Source organism: Uloborus diversus, chromosome 9, assembly GCF_026930045.1.
Source record: "Uloborus diversus isolate 005 chromosome 9, Udiv.v.3.1, whole genome shotgun sequence".
In the NCBI taxonomy this organism is placed as follows: Eukaryota; Metazoa; Arthropoda; class Arachnida; order Araneae; family Uloboridae; genus Uloborus; species Uloborus diversus.
This window is the reverse complement of record NC_072739.1, coordinates 103,227,881-103,245,885: the sequence shown is the minus strand read 5'-3', so window position 1 is coordinate 103,245,885 and position 18,005 is coordinate 103,227,881.

The following is an 18,005-nucleotide window of genomic DNA, read 5'->3' as shown; positions in this document are numbered from 1 at the left end:
GAAAAAATTAAAAAAAAAAAAAACTGAGGAAATTAAAATGTATTCAAATTAAATTCTTGTGGACAGGGAGGCGAGGGAGTTTCGTTTCAGTTTTCGTTTCTTGCCTGAGCTGTCTCTGGTGCGCGCAAAGAAAAAAATTGCTTTTGTGATTTTGTTTTGAAAAAACTTCAAAGGGATAAGGAAGGCGCATAATGTTCACTTAAAAGGGACAGGGCGCTGCGCCCTCCTAAAAATACACTACAAATATCAGATATCCGTATCAGGGTTAAGAAAAAGAGCTGAATTCTTCTTCTTCTTCTTTTTTTTTTTTTTTTTTTTTTTGTCTAATTTGAGCTTAAAACCTTTCTATTTTATATCAGCTGGTCCGTCCTAAAGGCATAACAGCGCCTGGGGGAAAATTACCTGGTGCTCACTACCAAAAAAATTGCTTATAATATGTTAAATATTTAGACAATTTATAATTAAACATAGAGTGGTAATCATCTCTTAATTTTACTTCTACTCAAAAAAAAAGACATAAATCCTGGCGCAGATGGAGTTTTAGGTTGATAAAAGTACTTGTAACTAATTGTTTTTGATATTAACAACTATTAAAAAATTTAAACAGAACTTCTTTGAAAACTGGTTTTAATACTCGCAGCTTTTTACAGCATAACAAATTATTATAAAGGAAAATTGATAAATTAATTTTAATAAAACTTCTTATTTTATTTTAATTAATATTATTGATTTGATGTGTAAATTATTGTTGAACAACTTTTCAGCATTACACCTTATGGCATGGAGCAGGAAATTTTATTTGTTTATAAATATTATCAATAATCACTGTATTTGATAATAATGTCAGTATTCAACAGTTTACGATAGGGTTGGAAAGTTTTCGATTAGTTTTTGACATGTCATGTCAGAAACAGGTTTATGACGTCAAAAACCGAACTCTGATTATTTCGTTTTCTGTAAAAGTTTTAAATGTGTAACAGTGTTAATTATAGATTAGGCAATGGCTTATACATTTTTAAATATGCCTATTTCATACATTTACAGAAAAGGAAGAGGACCCTAAAATGGTAATATTGAAGATGATATCGAAGGGTGGGTACGAAATGTTTCGCTAACTCGAACTAAACGGTTTTAAAAATATCACCTTCCTTTCCTTTTATTTTCATGAAACTCTTGAATTTGGATCAACAACAGCGATCTAAGTAAGTCATAAAATAACGGGGAAAAAAGAGAAGAAATAACAGGATGGAAATGAAATAGTGATTGTTAGAGGCTGGATTTTACGCACTGAAAAATAGTAAAATGTGCTTGCGAATATGCACTAAAAGTTTTAAAATATGCCCTTATAAAACCGTACGGAAAAAAAAACTTCAAAATGCTTCTGATATAATTCTTTTGCTCATTCTTATGCAAATTGACCCCCTGAATCCAAATATGACCACCTTTCCCCCCTTTTACATTGTCGTATATTGTAATTATTGTTACTAGATTTTGCTTAGTATCTGTACATAATTGGTATCTTAATTTGTCGGAGAATAACGAGTCACAGTTATTGCAGTCATTGTAAGGTAAATTATATTTTAAAGAATTTTACTTTAATCTTTAGCGATGTATGTTTATAGAAAATGACTCTTTTTCTGTTTTAGAAACTGTCGTATGCAATAGCTATAAATAATAATGACACGTGTATTCTTTTGCCTTCTAATATCATGAAATTATTAAAACGAACATTTGTTAAGTTTACCTATTCCAAACTGATATGCATGCTTGTTGAAACATCTTCATTATTATTGATCGCTAATTGTATTTTCTGGAATTCAAAAGTATAAGTGTGGAACTTCAATTTAATTTTAAATTTATGACTTTTATCCTTGGAAATGGAAAAAATAAGTAAAACGTATAATACAGTCCACTTGTCTCGCCTAACATTTAAATTTATACGACATTTTAAAATAATTATAAAAAAATATTTATTTATATTTCAAAACAGTAAAATTAATGAAATGCGTTTAATAATAACAAATTTTGGCAGAACTAATTCGCAATCTTATTGGCAACTTTTTTCTCTGCCCAAGCCATTCGGTCAAGACGTTCTCGCCAAACAGGGAAGCGGTTACCAAATCATACACACAGATTTTTCAGCTCCAACGCGGGTAGACAAATTTTCTGCTTCGCTATTATAGTATTGGTTTAGGGGAAGAGCTTCCTCCCCCAATGATGCGATCTCAGGTCAGCCCGAAGAAAAATCCCTTTTAAAATCCCTACCACAGCGTCCCCCTTTCTAAATATAAGAGGCGAGTTCATCAACTGTCAACTCGGCTTTCCCGATATCTTATTGTTCATTGTTAAGCACCCCTCGCTCCATTCATATTGACAGTCCGAGGCATGGAGCTATGAGTAATAAGGAGAAGACATCACCACTGAAACTCCGCAGTGGAAGTGAAGCAACCGCGAAGATTCGCGGCCATCTTGTGGCTTTCATCGTACGCTTTCGACTCGATGCGCTGGTTGACTCAATGCCTTTGCTTTTGAACAATAATAGATAATTTATGGTTTTCTGAAGAGCAATAATCCAGGGTTTTTTCCCGTCAGTTTAATGAAAAGAAATGGTGGAAAATCGTTGTTCTAAGAATAAGAGCTCTTCAATTAATTCAAGAATTAAAATGCTGTTACTGTGCATATATTCTGTTTTGGTATAGAGTGTGTGTGTGTTTGTTTTTTTTTTTTCAGAGCGAAGGAGGTTTTATCAAAAATAATGCTAAAAGCAGGGTATAAAATTTATTTCCAACCGTCTAGTAATAATTTCAAGGCTCTTATATAAAGAACGGTGACTTTTTTTCGAACAAATCCTTTACGTATCGTGTTTGAAATAAATTTAAACCACTGGATATTTGAATACTTTATTCATCAAGTACTATGTAAAGTAAAATTAACTAAAACCAACGAAATAATTTGCATTAAGTAAATGTTCTCAAAAAGAGCTTTAAACATAATTGAAAGATGGGAATAAGAAAATGAATAGAGCCTTTTCCACTTGATTTGAATTACTTATTCCCAATTTATTTTTTGAAAAGGGAAGATGCAAATCAAAATGAATATTACAAATATTTATTTACTGAATACTTTAGGATTACATAACAAAAATATTACCTGGGTGTCAATGATTTAAATCATTTTTTAACTTAAACCCTGGAAATCTCCCTGAATTTTTTTAATTTTATTAGTTCTGAATTTTTTTAGTCTAACCCTCTTTCATTATATTGATTTTGTCCTAGGTGTTTTTCCTCACTTGACCATTTTTATTTAAATTATCTCTCTTTTACCACATTTTTTTTTCTTTTTTTTTTGTGTCTGCACAATATTTTTTTCAATAAGTAGTCACTGGATTAAGGAACTTTTTTTATGAAAACAATGAGGGATTTTGTTGCACATAGATATAAAATGGGTGTGCAGAAAAATTCTATACTTTGTTGCTATATTGTGTGCATTTTTGTACACATTGGAAAAGATAAACTTATTAATACTGCTCCAAGCATAAATTGTTGTTAAAAAATTTAGAGTATGCTCATAAATTTATTTTTGAGAAATCATCAATCGAAGAGATTGAAGTTTATACATTTTTTGTTAACTATAATTGTAGATGGTCTCGGGACCAGTTTTCGAAATACTTTACCAGAAAGTGGGCAAATAAAATTGCCAGCTCTTTCCTATTGTAAAATATAATTTTTATACAAAAAAAAAATAACAAAGCTAGTGAAGATTAGAAAAAGGCATATGCTATAAGGCCAATTTGTTTATTTTCCTCTTTTTTTACCAATTTAAAGTGCACTAATATGTCATTTAAATTAAATTTGACAAGAATCATATGCTTTGTATTAAACAGATTTTTCATCATGTCATGAAAGCTTTTTACTGAAATACTCAAAATATAAGAGTGGTAAATTTAGAAAAATATCAATATTAAATTTAATTATATTTTACAAATGTTCTAATTTTTTTTCTATAGAATCAAAAAAATCGGATTTAAATCAAATAAATCCGAATTTTTTTTATTATTTTCCAAAAAAAAAAAAGCAGGAATTTTTACTCTGGATATTACTTGTATCAATATAAAATATATTTTTCAGTTTTGAAAAGCACATTCCAGAGCAACAAAATGTGTTTTTGAATATTTATTCCAAAAAATAAAGGGAGTACAATATTTTACAATGTTTGAATCAAGGACAACATTACTTTTTGAAAACGTACAGGAAATAAAACCCTTATAATATTCCACTTCGACATAAAAAGGACTTGCGTAAAAGCATTGTACCACAGAAGTATAAATAAAAGGATTCAGAACAATAACAAAAACTGAACAATTGCTGTGAAATGAGTTTAAATATATTATAAACAAAAATAGTTTTATTTACACTTTTCACACAAAAACAGTAAGGTCAGATACTTCTTGGACAGCACTTGTACTTTAGGATTAAAGAAAATACTATCAGCCTGCTTAATTAGGTAAAGGATAAACGAATGCTCCGCTTATACGAACAAAAAATCCTAGAACCAAATTTTTACCCATAGATAACGTTAAGAAGCCCTCGGATAATAGAATAATATTGATCAGCTTTCAGAAGTATTTTTGCTGAGAAAAATTTTAAATATACAAAAAATAAATTATGGGCAATTACATTGACATAAAATAAAAAATGATAGATTGCGCCTACAACGGGTGAGAAAAACATTCATTCCATCAAAACATTTTTATCATTCTAATTTCTACTGTCACTGTTGCAAATTTCTACTGTCAAAGTGCGGGGATCGCTGTTTTCGCGAATTTTCCCAATAGTCGCGAATTATTGCTCATTTTTTTAAAAAATAATATATAATATGGCTACAGCATAAAATTTTGTCGATATAAAATCAAAATAAAGGCATCAAGTAAAAAAATCGTAACAGCGAAATCGAACCATTTATAAAAATCGCAATTGCAAAAAGTGAACCCTTTTGGTGCAAAAGAATAAAAATCGGACGTTTTTTAACATAAAAATGTTTATTGCATTTCATTTTCCTCCATTTTATAACGTTTAAACTCAAAATTAGCGGCAAAACGCTGAACAACTTGTCATGTTCAACTCCTGAACATCAGAAACACACCATGTTATGAAATGCAGTCTTTCAATGTTTTGAACACCACAAGATGGCTGCCAGTCAAAAGAACAGTTAACTAAGCTTCAATATGGCGGATGCGTCGGCCTCTCCAGTTACAAGGGTTCTAGCCACCGCCACCGACTTCGGTCGGATCCTAATACAGTGGTCGCTGCTTATAATAATCACGTTTGTTTTAACAGTTTTGATTCCACAAAGTAGCTAATTCAATACAGCTGGATTTGTTCTGTTTTCCACAATTTGATTCATTAAAGCGGTTGATTCAATTAACCCGCGCCCACTGTACCAAGAAAACCGAGGGACATGAATTTGCTGCGAGATAAGACCCGATGGGATAGCCATTTAACTTTGGCCCTCTGTGGTATTGGAGATTCCAAGGCCTTTTGTCGGTTTGTATCCTAAGTTTTGAAGATAATCGCAAAACAGTTCCAGAGGCTATATTAATGTAGTTTTTTGACTTTTTAGAGTTTTTCTTTTATATATGCATAAAAATCTATCTTTATGCCAAATTTCTAGTACGTGAGTCACTTGGAAGTGAGTAAGCAAGTCAGTGTAAAAATTGATCCTTTTCAAATTTTAATGATGAGGCACATTCAATCAAATTGAGGAATATAGGCGTTCTATGGAGATATTATGCACACGAAATTTCAAACATGTAGATCGTAGATCTAATCACTTTTAGAAATGAAAGAGTCGTAGCTTGAATAGGTTTGGATGAGATCAGGCACGTAGCTAGAACTTTGTTAAGGGGGAGGTCCAAGGTTGCACGAACTTCAAAAAAGGAGGCGTGCTAAAGCAGAATTAATAGACGATAGTTACACAAGATAAGATAAATCCAATTAAAACGGATTATTAAAATATGATAATTAACTAAAATTAATTAAATAATTGAAATTAATAGAGCCATTAGTTAAAATTAGTTAACAAAATTTTTATATTAAGTGGTAAATTGATTATTGAAAGTTTGTAAATTAACATTAAACTGAAAATTATCACATACAAAGTTTCCAAATATGGGTGATCCTCTGTCCTCCAGAAAATGAGTGATATATTTTCTATTAATAAAAAGGGCACAATAAAAGAAAAACGAAAACTGTTCTAGAAATTACTTGGAAAATGCATGCGATAGTTTAATAAAATATTAAAGCTTTGTAATATATTTCAACAAAATATGTACATTTGTACTTATGTCATTTTATTTGAAAACTAGAAAGTCGCCCGTCACGGTATGACGGGTGTAAATTGCTTCAACTCCTCTACATTTGATTTCAAATGGGGCTGTGTTAGAGGCTTTAGCCTTTAGCGGAACAAATGCGAACCAACGATATGGCATCCAGTCATTCATATGCCACCATTAAGGCACGGATGTAAATGTTAGAGGAAAATTTGATGCCCAGTTTCCACCAGATGGAAATACCTGAGCTCTTTTCGATGCGAAACTGTAAAAGGAATTTAATTTTGTAAAGAGCATTCCCAGTCAAACGTCCTAAGGGATCTTTTACATGCCGATTAATGGAATGTGTATACCTAATGAATTAAAATAAGCATCTGTGTAATTTTATTTTAACAACATGTTGTTAATTTTAACAACAAGACATATCATATTTTATAACGCAGGCAATGATTTTTTTTTTCTATAATACGATGTTAGCAAAACACTTTATTGCAAGAAATAGCAAATATCTTTAGCTTGAAAAAAATAAGAGTTAAAATAAAAAAGCAATATAGAAACGAAAAACTCAAAAAAATTTACCTCGTATTCACCTTTTTTGTTTCTTTGCTTGTAACACAGTAAATAGCGGTAATTTTCACCTAGTAATTTATAGTTAAATGCAGATGTCTGTTTTTTGTTACGTTTAATGCTACCTTCACAATTTACTAAAGATGGATGCATAGATGCTAATTAAATAACTTCTCAGTACAAAGCCAGTGAATAACAATCAGAAAATGTATTCCAATGATGCAAATACAAATATGTTTTATGGAACAACATCGAATAAGAGTTGAGAGAGAGATAATTTTTCGTCAATTAAAAAACTAACTGTTTTTCTTTTGGGATCATAGATTCACAATTCAGTAAGATTTAAAAGTAATAATTTCTAAGAAATTACTTATTACATACGTTAATATGGCCGAACTTGTAATTTCATAACCTGATCACAGTAAAATATTCAAGTAATTTTCAATTTTATTTTTCTATAAATTTTGATACCGCAAAAAGTTTGTTACATCAACTTCAAGTTTTATTTATTCATTTATTTTATTTATTTTACCTTCAAAAACGAATTCTTTTTGGGCATTTAATATGTTCTATGATCATGCTTAAATATTGGGGGGAAAACATGAGTAAAAAATCTATATAATTTGTTACTCAGAAAGGAGAGAGATGTTAAAAATAATCTAAAAGTTCAAATAAAATTTTTATCGAAATATAAAACGAATCTGAAATGAACCATGCCAAAAATATAAAGAGTTAAAATGAAAAAAAAAAAATCAATAATTATTTTTTCTCATCCTTAAGCACACGAAATGTGTAGAATTTCTTTTTTCGCTGCTGGCTTAGAATCTAAAATTAGTTTTTAAATGGAAAAGCACATTAACACATAAAATTGCTCGCATTTTTAAGAAAACTTTAAAAGGGAGCACTGCAACTTACCTAGTTTGGGTAAACTTAATTTTCTTTTGCATATAGTTTTGTTCAAGATATGTTTCCTTTAAGTATGACGTAAATAAAAACTGCGTGTTAAAACAGAAAAGAATCGGAATTCAATTACTGATTCACCAGAAACGCACCTTACTCTGGCTGTCTTTCGTGCAACATGCGTCTACGAAATCCACGAAAATCCAAAAAGGAGAAAGAAATAAAGAAAACCACGCCAATGAGACTGGGTTGAGACTGGGGGGAGGGGGCAACAAATGCTTGTTTTTACTTTGCCGATGGCAATCTAATGGACCAAAGGAGAGGGGCTGAATTTCAAGGTCACACGACCCAGCTGGTTTGAAAGACAAAACGGACACTTCCTTTACGCAACACAGCAAAAGACAGACGAAAGTTGGGAACCTGCAGTTGTTGTACGAGGTTCTCGTGTTCTGAATTGACTCAAGCACTGAGAAAATTGCAGATTAATGGGAATATTTAAGGGGAAAATGCTAGGTTTTATAAAAACATTCTCTTTCGGAAAAATTTTGTTGATGCGAGATGCAACAACTGAGAAAAAAGGACAGGGGTCTTTCGGGAAGGGGGGCGTCCGGACCCCATGGACCCCCCCCCCCTTGGCTACGTCCTTGATGAGATACACACTGGCTGATGCGTTACGTTTATTTCCTGATTTCCGAACTTGACTGACACACTGCCGTGCAAGGCCAATATCCACCAGTACACTTCTCATTAAGATTATTTACTGTGTATAATGATATGTATATTTCTAATCAATCTCAAATGATAGAAAATAGCAATCTGGATTTTTTAAATATATTTTTGATGAAGTTTTGCTTGTAAAATTCATCTATGTTGATGTTTTTCCTCAAAAAACAATTTTACACCCCTCCCCCCTTTTTTTAAAAAGTATAATTTGCTTTAGTTGAGCCTTAAGTGAACGTAAACGATTTGTAACCGTGACGACCAAAATTATCCTCTTAATAAATATTAATAAAAGAGCGAGTTAGCTTATTCTCGTTTTTATGGAAACCTAAAAAATCAGAGCAACATCAAGTATTGACTGGGGACTCAGGTTCTGACCTGGGTGGCCAGTCGGTAGATTTTCGAGGGGCAGAAAATCTTCAGCGCTCATGTCGTATGATTATGCTGCATGTAAAAGATCCCTTGTGTATTCGTTTGGCTTAGAATATCCCTCGGCTGAATTTAAGTCCCAGTACAATTAGTTTTATTTGTCCCAGAACTAGGAGGAAATTTACTGCCTATTGGAAGAATAGAAGAAAAACGCTTCAAAGTAGAATTTGCAGACAGCAAAGCCAAAATAATCGACAGCGAGGGGAAAATACTCCTGTCGGCCAAGAAAACAGGAAGACTTTACATGGGTCATTCCATGTCAAGTGATCCAAAGTTTTTTCCCTCACCTTTTTGTATTTCTTTGAAATTTGGCTCATCGATTGTACCCTTTGAGGTAATCAAAAGTCCAAATTTTTAGATTTTTATCTCTATTATTTTTTTATTTATGACACTTTGATTTTTCGAAAAACCCGCTTTTTTTTCATGGATGCTTGAACATAAAATGGACGATAACTCAGCACCAAATATGGATAGAAAGATTTGGTAAAAAGCATTTTAAAGTACATTAGTTGCTGTTTAATGGGATATGCAACATGACTAATTTCAAAAAATATATAATTTTTAAAAAATGAAATTTAAATTTTAAATTTGAATTTCTCAAAAAAAATATAATGATTTTTTTAAAAAAAATTCTCACAAATTTTTGTGTATTTTATCTTTATTTGTGCAAAGTTTCAAGTTGGGATCAAAATGGGATCATATTTTTATGAATTTTTAAATAAAATTTGACTTATGAAATAATGACATTTTTCAGATTCTAACTAGTTAAAAATGGGATTCTCTCACTGGGGATGGTCTAGTAGGTAGTAATTGATCATAACTATGCTTGAAACAAGCTGACGCGAATTTCTAAATTGGCAAGCCCCCCCCCCCCCCCCCCCCCGCCACCACTTTTATTATTATTTTTTTTTCAAAACTATTTTTAAAATGTAAAAAATAAATAAATGAATAAAAAACCAAATTGAATAGTAAACTTATTAAAAATTGGTAAATGTTCTTCTTTAAAGTAAGAAAAAGACCCCCCCCCCCCCGGGTCACCACTTTTATTATTTTTTTCCAAAACTATTTTCAAAATGTAAAAAATAAATAAATGAATAAAATAAAACAAAATGAATAGAAAACATATTAAAAGCTGGTAAATGTTCTTCTTTAAAGCAAGACAAAGTACATTCCCCTCCCCCCACATTCACTCACACATACGATTAACACTATACTAGTATCATGCTTCATCTGATGCTTTTTTTTTTCAGACCAAGTGTTTCTTTTTCAATCCGAACTTCACTAAGTGTACTTGATTATTTCACTATCTGATAAGGAAAGTTATGATTCATTTCGTTCCTTACCCCTGCACCAACTTTCAATTTTGGATGGAGGAAAAAAATAGTTTGCCCCAAGATCACAGCAAAATAGGAGTGTTTCCCCCCGTGTTGTTTCATTCTTTTTACACTAAACTAAAAATAAATCTAAGTATCAGGTCATATGTCTGTCAGCATAAAACTGTCTTTCTATAACATTTGGAGTGCAGCTGTTTTTTCTTTTCTTTAATGCTAGTTTTCTTTTAATTTCACTTGTAAACGAGAGCAATGCAGCGAGATCTATTTATACATACATTAAAAGCAGTTATAGATCAAACAAATTTTGCTAATTTGAGCATAACCTTCCATGTTGTTATGTTTCATTCCAGATTGCCCCCCCTCCCCCTACCGTCCCACTTTCCGAAAGAAAAAAAATCTGCAAATGAGTGGTTCTCTTCAGTTTTTCTGACTTTTAGTTTTTATGACCCCCCTTCCCATTTATAAGCTTTAGTCACTACTGATGTTTAGCAGCGTGTGTCTCAGTTTATTAAGGTTATAACTCTTACGTGCAGTTTTGAAAAAAAAAAAAAAACGATAAAAAAGGGGCTTTTGTCTTTTTTAAGGGGCTCTAGGTTAGAGCCCCTTGAAAAAGACAGGCTGACTTATCCGACATTTTGGTTCCAAGACAGAATTGGATCCAACCTCGTTTCTAGTATTTATAAATACGTCATAATATTCGCTGGTTGCTAAGTCGTAAAATAATTGATGATAAGTTGAGTAAAATGTCACTTTAGGTAAATTTTGAAAGATAACTTCGTTTACAAATTCAGCTAAAATGTATCGGGAAATGTTTACGGTAATAAACCTCATTTTCATACCTTATTTGTTTTTAATTTGTATTAATTAAATTGTATTCATCCACAGAATAAAATAATCAAACATCAATCGGGCAACACACCTAAAGTTTGGACACCAGTTTTCTGCAATGAGGCTTTTGTACAAATGTTTATTTTTTTCGCCCGATAATTTTGGAACCAAAATGTCGGATAAGTCAGCTCCCCTTATATAGGAGCCTTAGATTAACCCTTGCCCACCCTTGACATTACCTCTATTGAGGACCTTATCTCCAAAATCAATTTGTATTCTCTCGAAACATAGGACCTAGGTACTCTTGGTCAATGTGACCACAACCTACGCATTATCTGTGATTACTTCGACAAGAAAATTCAGAACTCTGACGATTCAGAATTGAAATTTGCTTTACTAAGCAATAAACACAGAGCAATGAACTCTCGGGTTTCCCTTTCACACTATATCAATGATATTCAGCACGAAAATGCTCGTCTCAGGGAAGAGCAATTGCTAAATCGAATACATAACATGGAAAGGAAATTTGAATCGTTTAAAGGCTCTTCCACTTCCAAGGCTAAACGCCCCACGGATTCTAGCCAATTATCGAATCAGTTTGATGCTCTTGCATCCACCGATAATGAAAGTGTTACTTCAAATGTTAAGAAAACAAAAAAACAGAAGAAAAAAGCCAAAACATTAAAGACTAAATCTTGTATTGTCGGCAACGAACTGGCAAATATCAATTTGGCTGCCTACCGTGGCATAACTGTAACCGTTGAACATCAGGAACAGCCTACAGTGAGTGACAATGTACACATTAACACTGCATTGGCTAAAGAAGTTGAAGATTCTGAGATTGAAACAATTGCAGATTTCTCACACCCCCATCTGGCTACGGATGACAATAACGAATTTCAAGCACAAAAACTTAAACGCAGTAACAGAGTTCCCCCAATAATCATCGACAATTTAGTCAACCCTGTTAAATTGGCTGATTCCATCAATGACATGACTGACTCAAAAATTACTATAAAGTTCACTGGTACTAAATATATTATAAATCCTTCCACAGATGAGGCATACAGAATAATTGTCAGACACCTCAACGACTCAGATATCCCATTCCACACTTACATCCTCAGCGGTGAAAAATGTCTCAAAGTGGTCATTAGAGGTCTCCCTGGAGACACGGACCCATCATTTATAAAGGATAAGTTGGCAGAAATAGGCCTTCACCCTGACAAAATCACACGAATGCATGGTCGTGATAGAAAGCCTCTCCCACTCTTCCTTATTAATTTACCTCGTACAGAGGACAACAATAGAATCTACCACGTAAATTTCCTCGGATTCTTCCACATCGAAGTGGAATCCTTGCGACTCAAGTCCTCCCCCACACAATGTTACAGATGCCAGGAATTTGGTCACTCCAGCAATAACTGTAACAAACAGTTCAAATGCCTAAAATGTGCTCAATCGCACCCTACTAGGGATTGCACTAAACCCAAGGATACTCCGGCCAAATGTGCCAATTGCAGTGGTGATCACACTGCCAACTACAGGGGCTGCCCTAAACGACCACCTAATAGGGATCACCCTACCAATCCCACTCCTAATCCACTCAATGCTGTCAACAATCAAAACAAACTCCCAAGTTACTCTGAGATGTTAAAAACTACCACCACTGCTCATAGCCCTCAAGAATATACTGAAAATAAACCAAATGAAATTCATGACGTTATTAAGCTACTGAAACACTTTCAAAATATTTCCCCCCTCATCAATAACATTCTTAAAGGAATGGAAATTCTAATGAGGGATTTTTCTACTCTCAGCACTACTTTTGCCCATGGATAGTGTTCCCAATTTTTCTATTTGTTCTTGGAATGCAAACGGCCTCTTCTCTAAAAGAGGGGAGGTCGCGGATTTCCTTATTGCTCACTCTCCTGATATTTTTTGTGTCCAGGAGACCCACCTGAATGGTTCTCAGAGGGTCTTCTTTCCCAATTATATTTGTCATCGTGTTGACCGCACCACAAATCGTGGTGGCGGTACTGCGATTTTTGTTAAACTGGGTATCAGACATTATGTTCGCCCAGTCCTCACCTCCAGCTTCGAGAACACCACGATTATTTGTTCACATGACAACTCTAATATCACTATTTCATCTATTTACTTCCCTCCTAATAGGCCATTCATCGATTCGGATTTTGACAATATTTTCATGCTCAGTCCATCCACCGTTTTGATTGGTGATTTAAATTGCAAGAACCAGGTCTGGTCTGACGGCCTTCCTAACTCCAACGGCGATAAGTTGCTTACTTACACTGTTAATCATAGTGTTGACATTTTTGCCCCTGACACTCCCACTCACTTTGGGAATTCTTCCAACTCTACAATTGACTTATCACTGCTCATGAATATTCTGAATGTTGCCCATATTACTGCGGTTACGGAGCTTAGCTCCGACCATTGCCCCATTCTATTGGATTTTGGACTCTTACATCGCCCTTCCACTGACTCTATTACAATTCGCACTACCAATTGGAACTCCTTTACTACCATCCTTCATGACAAGATCCAAGGTAATCCTTCCATCCATAATACCAACGACATTGAAACTTGTATCAAAACATTCACTGAGAACATCCAATTTGCACTGGATAGGTCCACCACCACGAAAATTATCCACAAAAATCACACTAGGCTCCCTGCTGATATTATCTCCATCATTAAACATAAAAATCGAAAAAAAAAAAAAAAAACACTGGCATAACTCCAAAGACCCTGCTCTTAAAACTGTTCTTAACAATCTCCAAAAAGAAATAAAAACACTGACTGACAAGTACAAAACTAAAACCTTCAATGACTACCTTGACTCCCTGGAAAACAATACCAAGGCTTTCTTTTCGCTGGTTCGTAAATTCACTACTAAGAAGCAAGTTATCCCCGCCCTTCATATCTCGGATAACGAGCTTGTCTATACAAACCCTGATAAAGCTAATTTAATTGCTAGCACCTTGGAAATTTTTTTTTACCCCAACCCTCAAGACGATGCTGTGAACAACAATACTCTGATAAGTAACACTATCAAGGAATTCCTTGAGAATCCAACTCCCCCTGCTGATACCATTCCAATTATTACCCCTCTTGAAATTATGATCACTATTAAGGACCTCCCCACCAGGAAGGCTGGTGGTGAAGATAATATTAAAAATATCCACCTCCAACATTTCCCACTTAATGCTATTACGCATCTCACCAAAATCATCAATAAGATCTTCGGACTTGGATATTTCCCGAACTATTGGAAGAATGCAATTGTTATTCCTATCCCCAAGCCCAACACTGAACACTCTTACCCACAAAATTACCGTCCAATCAGTCTACTTTCCTCCATCTCCAAATTAGTGGAGAAAGTCCTTCTTAAAAAAATCAAAGATTTCATTAACTCAAACAACATCATCCCCAACTTCCAGTTTGAGTTTAAGGAAAAACACTCCACCACCCACCAACTTATCCGTATGGTCAACTATATCCAAAACAATAATAATAATAACAAATTTACGGTGGGAGTCTTCTTTGACATTAGCAAGGCTTTTGACAGAGTCTGGCATGAAGGACTCTTATTCAAACTCATCAATCTAAACTTCCCAAATTACATTATTCATATTCTGAATCATTACCTCCACAATCGTACCTTCCAAGTGAAATTTCTCGACAGTTTCTCTGATAAACACACTATCAGGGCTGGTGTACCACAAGGTAGTGCCCTGGGACCCACCCTCAACAATATCTTTATCCAAGACTTCCCCTCTAATGAGGACCATCTCACTTGCCTTTTCGCAGACGATACCAGCATCATGACAACCGACTACTGCAAAGGCTTCGCTAGGCATCGTCTTCAAAAATATGTCAACATCATTACTCAGTACCTAAACAAATGGCGTATAGCCATCAACACTGACAAAACACAAGCAATTTGCTTCTCACCTAACATCAAAAATTATCTCAAGAAAAGCATGGTGGGAAAAGACACTATCCCATACTCTAAGAATGTCAAGTACTTGGGCGTCTATCTTGACAGACGGCTCAGGTTCAATTATCACATTGAACAAGTAATCAAAAAGGCCAATGTCAAAGTGGGCTATTTATACGCTCTCCTTAATAAAAATAACTCACTGAACACTAAAAGCAGACTACTACTTTACACCACGATCATTCGCCCTGCTCTCATTTACAGTATCCCCTGCTGGGGATATGCAGCTACTAGTAACGTCAATAAAATTCAAATTCTCCAAAATAAAATTCTCAGGAGAATTTTTAGAGCTCCATGGTTCGTCTCCAATAAAACCCTGCATAAGGACTCGGGGATATCTTACATCAAAAACTATATTGTTGACACCACCACAAACTTCTTCACCAAACTTGGCTATCACGATAACCCACTGATCTTCGATCAAATCTTCTTCGCATTTAATTCTGGAGGCAAAAATATGCCGTCGGATGCTATGTTCATTTGTTGATGTTTCTTGTTTGCTTAGGTTTTGCCTAAGCTTCTTTTCATTCTCGGCTCTGATAGGACTAGGCCTATCAGTTTTCATTCCACTTGTACATTCCATGTAAATACTTGTATATACTCAGTTCTTATCATATTCCAGATTATTCAATTCTCCTGTCATTTCAATTATGTAATCCCTGTAAATATGTATATAGTGTGGCCCTGAAAAGATTCCTTTTTTTTATTTTTCTCCGTCCCCCCCCCCCTCACACCATTTCAAACCAACTCCTTCATGACTTTCCCTCATACAGGTTAAAAGAGCTCCGCTCTGGCCCATATAAATTCCTATCTGTATCTGTATCTGCTCAGTCACTTTCCTATGTCGGGCTGATGTGTGCTAATAAGCACGAAACTACTGGGCTGGCGGTGTATTTCACGTATTTCTGCTTTAGCCATGGCTAATGTGCGGTAATTTACTGAATCTATCCTGTTGTAATTTATCTCGACGAAAATAAAATTTGTTTCGTCTGTAAATTCCATTATCTTTTTCTTTAATAATGTACTGATTAGTTAGATAATCCTTAAAGTATTCTTGACATTGGTGCCAAAACTCAGATGGATTTCAGCCGAGAAACAAATGTTGCTAGGTACGGTACTTTCTGATCATTTGATTAGGAAAACCTAAAGCACCGATCTGGTCACGTGGTTCAACTATGACGACAGAACACACGTTTTGGTGAACCTTGCAGTACTTTACTTAAAAATACATGACGGGACCTAAAATCGTTGCTTTCAACAAATGAAGGCTTCACTCTCTCTCTCTATCTACGTTTTATCTATTATCAATTGACATATCACAGTAGGAAGTTTCATTATAAAAAGCAGAGCTGGCTTTCTTCTTGTCCTTTGGCAACGGGTTAAATATTTATTTCAGTTCTCGCTCAACAATAGGTTTAAATAAATATTAATCATTTGGGAGATTTTACCATTAAATGTTTAAATTAATTAATCAATTAACAAAAACGTTTCCGATTCGATCCATCGCGTTTCGAGACCATGCTTGTCACAACTTAATTACATGCAAAAATTTGATCAAAATCGACCCATCCACTTAAAAGCCTTATGGTGACAAACGTACGCACAGAAGATTTTTATGTATTAAGATATATAAGAAAAAGAAATTAATTTGAATTCTGAAATTTTGAATTCAAATTATGTTTTTCGCAATCACAAGACCCTACTCATTGGAGTTATGGTTTCTAGAAACGGCTCCTGTCCCCTCAAGACTGCCTCTCCTCCTGGACGGTTACGTGCGTATAGTTGTGTGTGCAGGTGCACGTGCGTTCATGTATATGCTTGTGTGTGTGCGTAGACCTGTGTGTATGTATTTAGGCGTGTGTGTGTGTAAGTGTGTAACGGCATGTGTGTGGGAGTGTGTATGTGCGTAACGATACGTGTGTGTGAGCGTGTACGTTTGTGAGCATGTGTGTGTGTGTCGGACATGGACGCCACCGACCAGGAGAAGCGGCTTAAAGGGCTAGTGGAGGCTCGGACCAGAGGAGCAGCTCCGTCCTCCGGTGGGCGGTGGTGCTGCAGAGGCTCCTGATCCAAGCTGAAAAAGGAACCACAATGCCAAGGACCGTCAAGTGAGAACAATAAGCAATCGTGATTGCTCAAAAAAAAAAAAAAGGATTTGAAAACTGTTTGGTAAAGATTTTTTAAAACTTCGATGGATTTCAAAAGTTGCAAGAGGACAAACTTAAAACTTCCGATAAAATGTACAATTATCTGGAAATAAAGAAAGCCATTAAATCGAGTCTGCCCCCTCCCCCCAATTACCGTCGAAGAAAGATTAATTTCTTGATAGGAACGGTCAAATACATTCAGAACATTTTCTTTATACCATCTTCTGTTCGGAATTAACCCATTCCATGATCAACCCGAAACCCCTTAACGCGCATGCCGCAGATAACGAACGGAGTTGCTTTTTGCTACGTTGCAAGAGCACTTTTTTCCCCATTTTGCTATCGGGATTTTAATGCTGTTTTTGCTGTTCAGCTTGCATTCGAAAATCGCTTCGCTTTATTACTTTTTTGGCCCTGAATTAAATAGTGCAATAAAATACAATGTTGCTAATATGTGCTGAAATATTCCTTAAATTTACACAGTACATAAATGGAAAATAAACAATAGAGGATAGGACAAAAAGCAATTATTTTTATAACACTTAATTATTTTATTCAATTATTATTATTATTATTATTTTTTTTTTTTTTTTTTTTTTTTTGCTTTTACCTCAGTATATCATTTTTTTTTCTTTTTATACACTTAAGAAGTCTTAAGAACTGTTAAATGTAAGATGATCTATCTTTCAAAATGGCTCAACAAAGCATTCTTCAAACAATTGACTGAT